General features: G+C 42.0%; 1 non-coding gene across 1 annotated transcript; it reads right to left on the minus strand.

Annotated features, from left to right (window-relative positions):
• Positions 1-8,102: 8,102 nt before the first annotated feature.
• On the minus strand, positions 8,103-8,305 carry LOC138999029 (small nucleolar RNA SNORA74). Its single transcript, XR_011469297.1, has one exon. It is a non-coding gene; the product is annotated as a small nucleolar RNA SNORA74 (small nucleolar RNA).
• Between the last annotated feature and the right edge of the window lie 908 nt (positions 8,306-9,213).

The following is a 9,213-nucleotide window of genomic DNA, read 5'->3' on the forward strand; positions in this document are numbered from 1 at the left end:
CCCTTGAGTGTGGCTCTTCCACAAAATACTGACTTCTGCACATGGGCCACGAAGTTTCAATCGCACTGTACGTGCGCGCCTGCACGTGGTATTTTGTGGAAGAGCCATACTCAAGGGGCCAAAGAGCCGCATGTGGCTCGCGAGCCGCAGTTTGCCGACCACTGGGTTAACCCTTAAAAATGGGATGTGTTGATTTCACTCACCAGCATTCCTTCTTCCATCTCGCAGTCAAGTTGACAGGCAAATTGGAGCCATCTCTGGAAGGAGAGAGCATATGAAGACAAGGTATTATTTTTACCTTAATTTTGAGCACCACTCTGCCGAGTACACAGAGAGAAATCATTTATCCTTCCTGACCTTTAACGGAGCATAAGTATCTTTTCTGCAGTTGAGACCTGTAGATGATTCAAAGGCACATGCTTGCAACGGCAATGCTCCCTTCCTTCATCCTTGTTCTTGGGTAGCGTCACTCCTGGGCCCTGGGCCCAGGACCCAACCAAGACACCGAGAAGTGGATCTGCTCTGTCGATGGGACCCTGGCCCAGCGTTCCTGGAATGGCACAAAAGGCCCATCCTTGTCACTTGGTGGATGTGGTTTAATGAAGCAGAGGGTCACTGTGGGAGGACTGTGCTGCCTCTGTTGTGTTTTGTGAGATGGTTAAAAGGTTTGAAGCTCCTTTAAGAAACCAGGTGGTACAGCGAAGGAGCTGTTCTCCGGATCGATCGCATTAGCAGTGGCTGAGACACAGCAGCTGTCTTAAAGGCTGTGGAAGCTCCGTGACGGGATGAGAACATAGCTGTGGAGGTCACTGGTCTGGATGGTGGCCCTCAATCCCACTGACTACCAGTGCCCGTGGCCAATTCCTTATACTCAGCCCAGACCCCAACTGGACCTGCTTGGACCAGATTCTCTGGGGCAAGACAACCAAATCTGGGCCACCCCTTTTATTTTTTAGCCTTTTAAAAATATAATTGTAGATTGACATTATTTGTAAGAGAGAATGCAGAGGTGGCCCATGTAATCTGACCCGGTTTCTCTCAATAATATCTTTTTTTAAAAAAATATATATTTTATTGATTTTTCACAGAGAGGAAGGGAGAGAGACAGAGAGCTAGAAACATCGATCAGCTGCCTCCCTCACATCCCCCACTGGGGACGCGCCCGCAACCCAGGCACATGCCCTTGACCGGAATCCACCCTGGGACCCCTCAGTCCGCAGGCCGATGCTCCATCCACTGAGCCAAACCGGTTTTGGCTCTCAATAATATCTTATAAAAATCTCACAACCAGGATTTTGACAGTGACCCAACCACCCATGTAGGGCAGATGGAGAACAGCTCTACCCAATTCTCCCGCACCCAGGACAGTGCCTTCTATTTTTTTTTTTTTTTTTGGTATATCTTTATCACAGTAAAATATACACAATGAAAATTACCATTTTAACTATTTTTCAGGGCGCAGTCCAGTGGTGTTAAGTACATTCATATTGTTGTGCTGCCGTCACCACCATCATCTCCATCACTGTTCTCATCTTCTCCAACTGAAGCTCTGTCCCCACTAAACAACAACTCTGCATCCACTCCCCCATCCCTGGTCCCCTCCCTCTTACCTCTGTCTCTATGACTCTGATGGCTCTAGGGACCTCAGGTGAGTGGAATCACACAATATTTGTCCTTTTGTGACTGGCTTGCTTCACTGAGCATCACGTCTGCAGGGTCCATCCAGGTTGTAGCATGTGTCACAATGGCCTATTTTTCTAAATTGAATTTATTGGGGTGAGATTGGTAATGAAATCATGTAGCTTTCAGGTATACAGTTCTATAATACATCATCTGTATGTTGATTTCTGTGTCTCACCACCCTCCCCCCTGCCCCCAGGTCAGGTCTCCTTCCATCACAATTTATCCTTTCTAAACCCTCTTCTCCCCACACCCCTTTCTCCCTGATAATCACCAAACTGCTGTCTGTGTCTATGAGTTTTTTTCTGTGCTTAATCCCTTCACCTTTTTCACCTAGTCCCCCAACCTCCCTCCCCTCTGACAGCTGTCAGTCAGTTTTCTATATCTATGAGCCTGTTTCTATTTTGATTGTAGTTTATTTTGTTCACTAGATTCCACATATAAGTGAAACCATAAGGAACTTGTATTTCTCTGACTGGCTTACTTCACTTCACTTAGCATAATACTCACCAGCTCCATCCATGCTGTTGCAAAAGTTAAGATTTCCTTCGTTTCCTGTGTGTGTGGGTGGGTGAGTAGTATTCCGTTCTGTTAATGTACCACAGCTTTTTCTCCACTAATCTGCTGCTGGGCACTTGGGCTGCTGTGAAATCTTTGCTAACGGAAATAATGCTGCAATGAACATAGGGCTGCATATATCCTTTCAGATCAGTGTTTCAGGTTTCTGCAGTTATATTCTCAGAAGTGGAAATGCTAGGTCATAAAGCAGTTCTCTTTTTAATTTTTGAGGTAACTTCATACTGCTTTCCATAATGGTTGCACCAATCTGCATTCCCACCCAGAGTACAGGAGAGTTCCCTTTTCTACACATATTCACCAGCACTTGATGTTTATTGATTTATTGATGATAGCCATTCTGACAGATGTGAGGTGATACCTCACTGTGATTTTAATTTCTATTTCTGTAATGATTAGTGATGCTCTGCATCTTTTTATTTGTGTAATACTCATCTGCAGGTCCTCATTGGAGAAGTGTCTGTTTAGGTTCTTTGCTCATTTTTAAATTGGATTGATTTTTTTAAGATGTTGAGTTTTATAACTTCTTCACAAATTTTGTATATTAAGCCCTTATCAGATGTATCCTTGGCAAATATGTTCTCCCATTCAATGGGTTGTCTTTTCATTTTGTTGATGGTTTCCTTTGCTGTGCAATAACTTTTTAGTTTGATGTAGTCCCATTTGTTCAGTTTTTCTTTTGCTTCCCTTACCCAAATAGAGATATCAGAATAAAAAATATTGCTATGAAAATTTATTGCCTTTATTTTCTTCTAGAATTTTTATGGTTTCAAATCTTACTTTCAATTCTTTAATCCATTCTGAGTTTATTCTTCAATATGGTGTAAGAAGGTAGTCTGCATTCATTTATTTTTCTACATACTTGTCCAATTTTCCCAATAGCATTTATTGAGTGGACTATCTTTACCACATTGTATGTTCTTGTGTCCTTTGTCAAATATTAATTTACCATAAATGTATGGGTTTATTTCTGGGCTTTTTATTCTGTTCCAATGATCTATATGTCTGTTTTATGCCAGTACCATGCTATATTTATTACTATGGCCTTTTAGTATAGTTTGTTATCAGGTAGCATGATTCCTCCAACTTTGCTGTTCTTTCTCAAGATCACTGTGGCTATTGGCTTGGTTTTATTTTCTGTGTTTTGTTTTTGTGTGTGTGTGTGTGTATGTGTTTGTGTGTGTGTTGGGGTTTTTTTTTTGTACTTCCATATAAATTTTTGTGGTATTTGTTGTAGCTCTCTGAAATACATCATTGGACATTTTAATGTTGGTAATTCTTCCTATCTTTAAACACCATATATGCTTTTACTCATTTGTATCTTCTGCAACTTCTTCCTTCCTTCATTTCTTTCATTTTCTTCTTTCATTTTCTTCTTTCTTTCTTTCTTTCGTTCTTTCTATCTACGTGATGTTTATTATGTTGAGGTGTATTCCCTCTATTCACATTTTGCTGCAAGTTGTTATAATGAAAAGGTGTTTTGTTGAATGCTCTTTCTGCATCTATTGTTATAACCATGTGATTTTTATTCCTTATTTTGTTTATGCTGTATCATGTTTTTTATGTGCAGATACTGTACCAAGCTTGCATCCCCGGAATAAATCCCACTTCATCATGTTGTGTAATCTTTTTAATGTATTACTGGATCCAGTTTGCCAATATTTTGTTGAGGATTTTAGCATCTATGTTCATCAGGGATATTGGCCTATAATTTTCTTTCTTTGTAAAGTTTTATTCTGGTTTGGGGATTAGGATAATGCTGGACTCATAAAATGAGCTTGGATATCTTCCCTTGTCTTGAGTGTTTTGGATGAGTTTGAGGAGAACAGGTATTAGTTCTTCTCTGAATGTTTGATGAAATACACTGTGAAGCTATCCAGTCCAGCATCTGTGTTTGTTGAGAAGTTTTTTTTTATTTTAATCCTCACCAAGGATATATTTGCCAATGAATTTTTTTTTTTTTTTTAGAGAAGAGGGAAGGAGGGAGGGAGGGAGGGGAAAGAGAGAGAGAGAGAGAGAGAGAGAGAGAGGGAGAGAGAGAGAGACATCAATGTGAAGCACACACATCAAATGGTTGTCTCTCTCACACACACACACCTCAACAGGGGGCAGGGGTGAACCTTCAACCCAGGTACGTGCCTTTGACTGGGAATCGAACCCATGATCCTTTGGTGCGTGGACCATAGCTCTAACCACTGACACACAATGGCCCGTGCTTCATTGATCACTTGTTTGTTTTTTACTGTTTTGTTTATTTCTGCTCTGATCTTTATTATTTATTTATTATTCTCACTTTGTGGTGTCTTTTTTGTTTTTTTTTTTTTTTTTTTTTGCACTAGTTCCTCTAAGTGTAAAGTTAGATGATGTATTTCAGATTTTTCTTGTTTCTTGAGGTAGGCCTGTAATGTTATGAATTTCCCTCTTAGGACTGCTTGTGCTGTGTTCCATAGAGTTAGGATTGTTGTCCTCTCATTTCCATGTGTTTCAAGGTATCATTTGATTATGTCTTTGATCTCATTGTTAACCATTCATTGTTTAGTAACATGTTAATTAGCCTCCAAGACTTTCTGTGTTTTGCAGATTTATCTTTTTCTTTTTATGTTTTTTTTTTCAATCCTATATTATTCATTTTTAGTGTGGTCAAATAAATATAAGATTTAGAGTTTTAACCACAGTTAAGTATACATTACGTATATTGACATGCAATTCTCGCCACTGTGTATCTCCAGATTTTTATTTTATTTTTTTGCTTTTCATTGCTTTTATTTCTCTGTTAATAAATTTATTGGGGCAGGGTGGTTTTAGGTGTGTACAATTAAGTAATAGATCACCTGTATATCGGTTTTTTTCTCAGTGACTTCCAGTTGTATACAGTTATGGTCTGATAAGATTCCTGATATGATTTCATTCTTCTTAAATTTCCTGAGACTGGTTTTTGTGTCCTAACATGTGGTGTATCCTAGAACATGTTGTACGTGCACTTAAAAAGAATGTATATTCTACTGCTTCTGGGTGAAATGCTCTGAAGATACCAATTAAATCCATTTGATCTAGTGTGTTATTTAAGGCTACTCTTTCCTTCTTGATTTTCTGTGTGGAAAAATCCAGCCATTGATGCCAAGGTGGTATTAAAATGCCCTACTATGAGTATATTATTGTTTAACTCTCCATTGATGTACATCAGGACTTGATTTACACATTTAGGTGCTCTTATGTTGAGGAAATACATGTTTGCAAGGGTTATATCCTCTTGTTGGATTGCTCCCTTTATCATTATGTGGTGTCCTTCCTTATTGCTCAATATAGCCTTTGTTTTAAAGTCTATTTTGTCAGCTATAGGTATTACCTCCCCAGCTTTCTTTTCGTTTGTATTTGCATGAAATATCTTTTGCCATCTCCTTGCTTTTTGTCTGTATATCTTTCATTCTGAGGTAGGTCTCTTATTGACTGCATATCTATGGTTCTTCTTTTCTTATCGATTCAGCTATCATGCCTTTTAATTGAAGCAGTTAAGCCACTTACATTTAAAGTGATTATTCATAGATATGTTTTATTCTTTTAACTCTGTTTCCCTTTTATTCCTTCTTGATAGTTCTTATACTAATGTTTGGTGGTAACACACTTCTTTGCTGTTTCTTGTCTGCGAAGCTCTTTATTTCTCCATCCATTTTAAATGACAGCCTTGCTGGGTAAAGTAGTCTTGGTTGAAGGTCCTAGCTTTTCATTACTTAGAATATTTTGTGCCAACCCCTACTGACCTGGTATGTTTCTGCTGAGAAACAAGCTGACAATCTTATGGGAGCTCCCTTGTAGGTAACTGACTGTCTTTATCTTGTTGCTTTTAAGATGTCCTGTCTTTAATCTTTGTTATTTTAATTATGATGTGTCTTGGTGTCCTGTTTGTTTGAGTTCATCTCCTTTGGGACTCTGAACTTCCTGTACTTGTGTCTTTTCCTTCACCAGGTTAGGGAAGTGTTCGGTCATTATTTCTTTTAATAGGCTGTAGTCCCTTAATCTTTCTTTTCTCCTTCTTGTACTCCTGTAATGTGGATGTTATGCTTCATGTTGTCCCAAAAGTCCCCTAAACAGTCCTCATTTTTAAAAATCATGTTTTTCTTTTTTCTGCTTTTGTCTTCTGTGACCTTCTCTTCCAAATCACTAATTTGATTCTCTGCTTCATCCAACTATTTATTTCCTGTAGTGTATTCTTCATTGCAGAGGTTGTACTCTTTATTTCTGACTGGATCTTTTATATGGCTTAAATGTTCTTTTTCATGCCTACTATCAGTTTTCAAGTTCCCACTGATTTCATCCATTCTTCGCCTAACTTCTATTCACATCCTTACAACCATTTTTTTTAAAACACCCTGTATCTGGTATATTGCTTGCCTTCACTTCATTTAGCATTTTTTCTGGATGTGTCTCCTGTTCTTAAATTTGGGGCATGTTTCTTTGCATTTTGGCTGCCTCTGTGTGCTTGTTTCTTTGTATTAGAACCCAAGTCTTGGTAGTGTGACTTTGTGTAGTAGGTGTCCTGTGGATCCCAGTGGCAAGGTTTTCTTGATCACCTGAGTTGAGTGCTCCAGGGATGTCCCATGTATGTTATGTGAACCTTCCTGTGGTGGTTGATTCTTGATGGCTATTGGCCCATGCATGTATTGAGTCGATGCTCAGGCTAGTTGGCTGGGACCAGTGTACCCTGCCTACAGTGCAGTGTATGAGCTGCTGACAGGTGTTGACCAGGTGGAGCGATTTTCATCTCAGCAGGTTCTGGTGCCTGCCTAGATCTCTCTTTGGACATGCAGCTTGTGAGGCTAATTGTATCCTGCTCTGATGTGCTTGGAAGCTGCCACTGGGCTTGTTGGTCCTGGGGCTTCCTGGGAGGGACTCTGGTGCTGAACAATGTCAGATGCTTTATGTGACTGGCCCAGGGCAATCGATTTGCATCTACAAAGCAATTCACAATGTGTGACAGCCTCTACCGAGGCTGAGTGAGCACAGGAGAGTCCAAGCAGGGCACCAAAGCTGGCTTTTACTAGCATTGAGCCTGGGGACAGGTCAGCAAAAGTCCCAGAGCACACCATGCTCTGCCTCCCTGTCTGCCTCCATCTGCTGGGTGCCTGTTAGTCTCAGTGAATGAAAGAGTCTCTGGAAGCATTCAAGTTGCATGAGGTAGGTGCTCAGGGAGTCCCCAGGTAGAGGTGAGTGGTGTACACCAGATTGATGCAGGTTCAAGCTCAGTGTCAGTGTTGGGTCTGAGGCCACTCAGCAAATGTCCCAGGGTATACCAGGTCCAGCTGCCACCTGCTGGGTCCTCACACATCTTTGAGCAGTGTACAGAAGACACAGAACTGGTGTTGTTTGTAGGAGGAGAATGAAAAAGTCAAAAGAGGCTGCTTCCCAGGATTTAAGGTGTCTGGGACCTGTAGTCTGAGATCAGCCCTGTGAGCTTAAGGGCTTTGCAGAGGGTCTGTGGATTCTCAAAGGCCAGAGAGCTGCTTCCTGTTGTGGCTGATTCATGGGTCCCCTGGGATGCCACAGGGGAGCGAGAGCATGGCAGGATCATGCAGGTGTGATGCCCTCATCAGGTAGTGAAAAGTAGAGTCCCCTCATGGGTGGCTGATTTCAGCAGATTCATCCCTCGATTTCTATCCTAAGAGAACTGGAGCTCTCTCCAGACTTCCGATCACATGCATGCTCACTGGCTTCCTGAGCAGCACTGTCCCTGCCTTCTTTCCTCAAGGCTGGATGAGCCAGGCTGGCTGGAGTGTAGGGAAGGGAGGATAGAGGTCCATTTGGTGGGTCGAAATGCTGTTAGAATCTTTAAGGCTTAACTTTATTTTTTCTGTGTCTACTCCCACACTACAACTAAGCAGCCAAAGTGATGCTTAGCTCACTCTCAAGGAAGCACAGTACTGCCTTGTACCAGTGCCACACGTCACCAGCACAGGGAAGGGAGCAACTGGAGGAAGAAGACAGGGCATTCCTCTCCCAGCAGTGTAACACCCTCACAGGCATGATTCTGTCTGGAGAGCTGACCCCTGCTGGAGCGCTTAAGGCTCTTAGGCACAGAGTGAAATGATCTGATTTATATTTTTTAAAGATCACTCTGATTTGTATTTTTATTTTTATTAAAAATTGTTTTACTACTTTAATTTTTTTTCAGTTAGGGATGACATTCAATATTAGCTTCAAGTGTACAAAAGAGTGGTTAGACATTTATATAACATATAAAGTCATCTCCTGATAAGCCTAGCATGGGCTATCTTTGAAAAGGGTATTAATCCTATTCATGAGGGCTCCACCCTCATGACCTAATCAACCTCAAAAGACCCACCTTTTACTTATTTTTAATCAACCTTATTTGTGTGACATTCATTAATAAAATTGCATAGGTCGGGTGTGCAATTCTATAATGCATCATCTGTATATTGTATTGTGTTCACTGCCTTCAAGTCTCCTTCCATCCCCATTTATCCCCCCCCATGCCCTCTTCTCCCTCCCCCACCTGTCACCCACCAACCCTACCTCCTACTCCCCACATGCCACCCCCACCTGCCACCCCACACCCCACACCCTCAGCCCCCACCTGCCATCCCCACCCCTGACCTGCCAGCTCCCATCCCCCACCACTACCCCTCACCCCCACCTCCCACTCTTACCCCCCACCCCTACCCCCACCCGCCACCCCACATCCCATACCCCACACCACCCACCCACCCACCTCCCATCCCCCACCCCCACCCCCCACTCCCTCTCCCCCACCCTCCACCCCCCTTCCTCCACCCCCCTACCCCCCTTCCCCTGTTTGTGATTTGACATTTGAAATGATATTTGAGATGTGTCTTGAGAGCACGGGTAGGATTTAGACAGATGAAGAAGGTGAGAATGTGCTTCAGGTACAGAGAGTGGACACTCGGCCTGGAGGCAGGAGAGATGAACACTGGAGAGACCAGA

The sequence above is a fragment of the Myotis yumanensis genome, unplaced genomic scaffold, assembly GCF_028538775.1.
Source record: "Myotis yumanensis isolate MYYU_CA2020_CCGP unplaced genomic scaffold, mMyoYum1.0.hap1 SCAF_21, whole genome shotgun sequence".
Classification (NCBI taxonomy): domain Eukaryota; kingdom Metazoa; phylum Chordata; class Mammalia; order Chiroptera; family Vespertilionidae; genus Myotis; species Myotis yumanensis.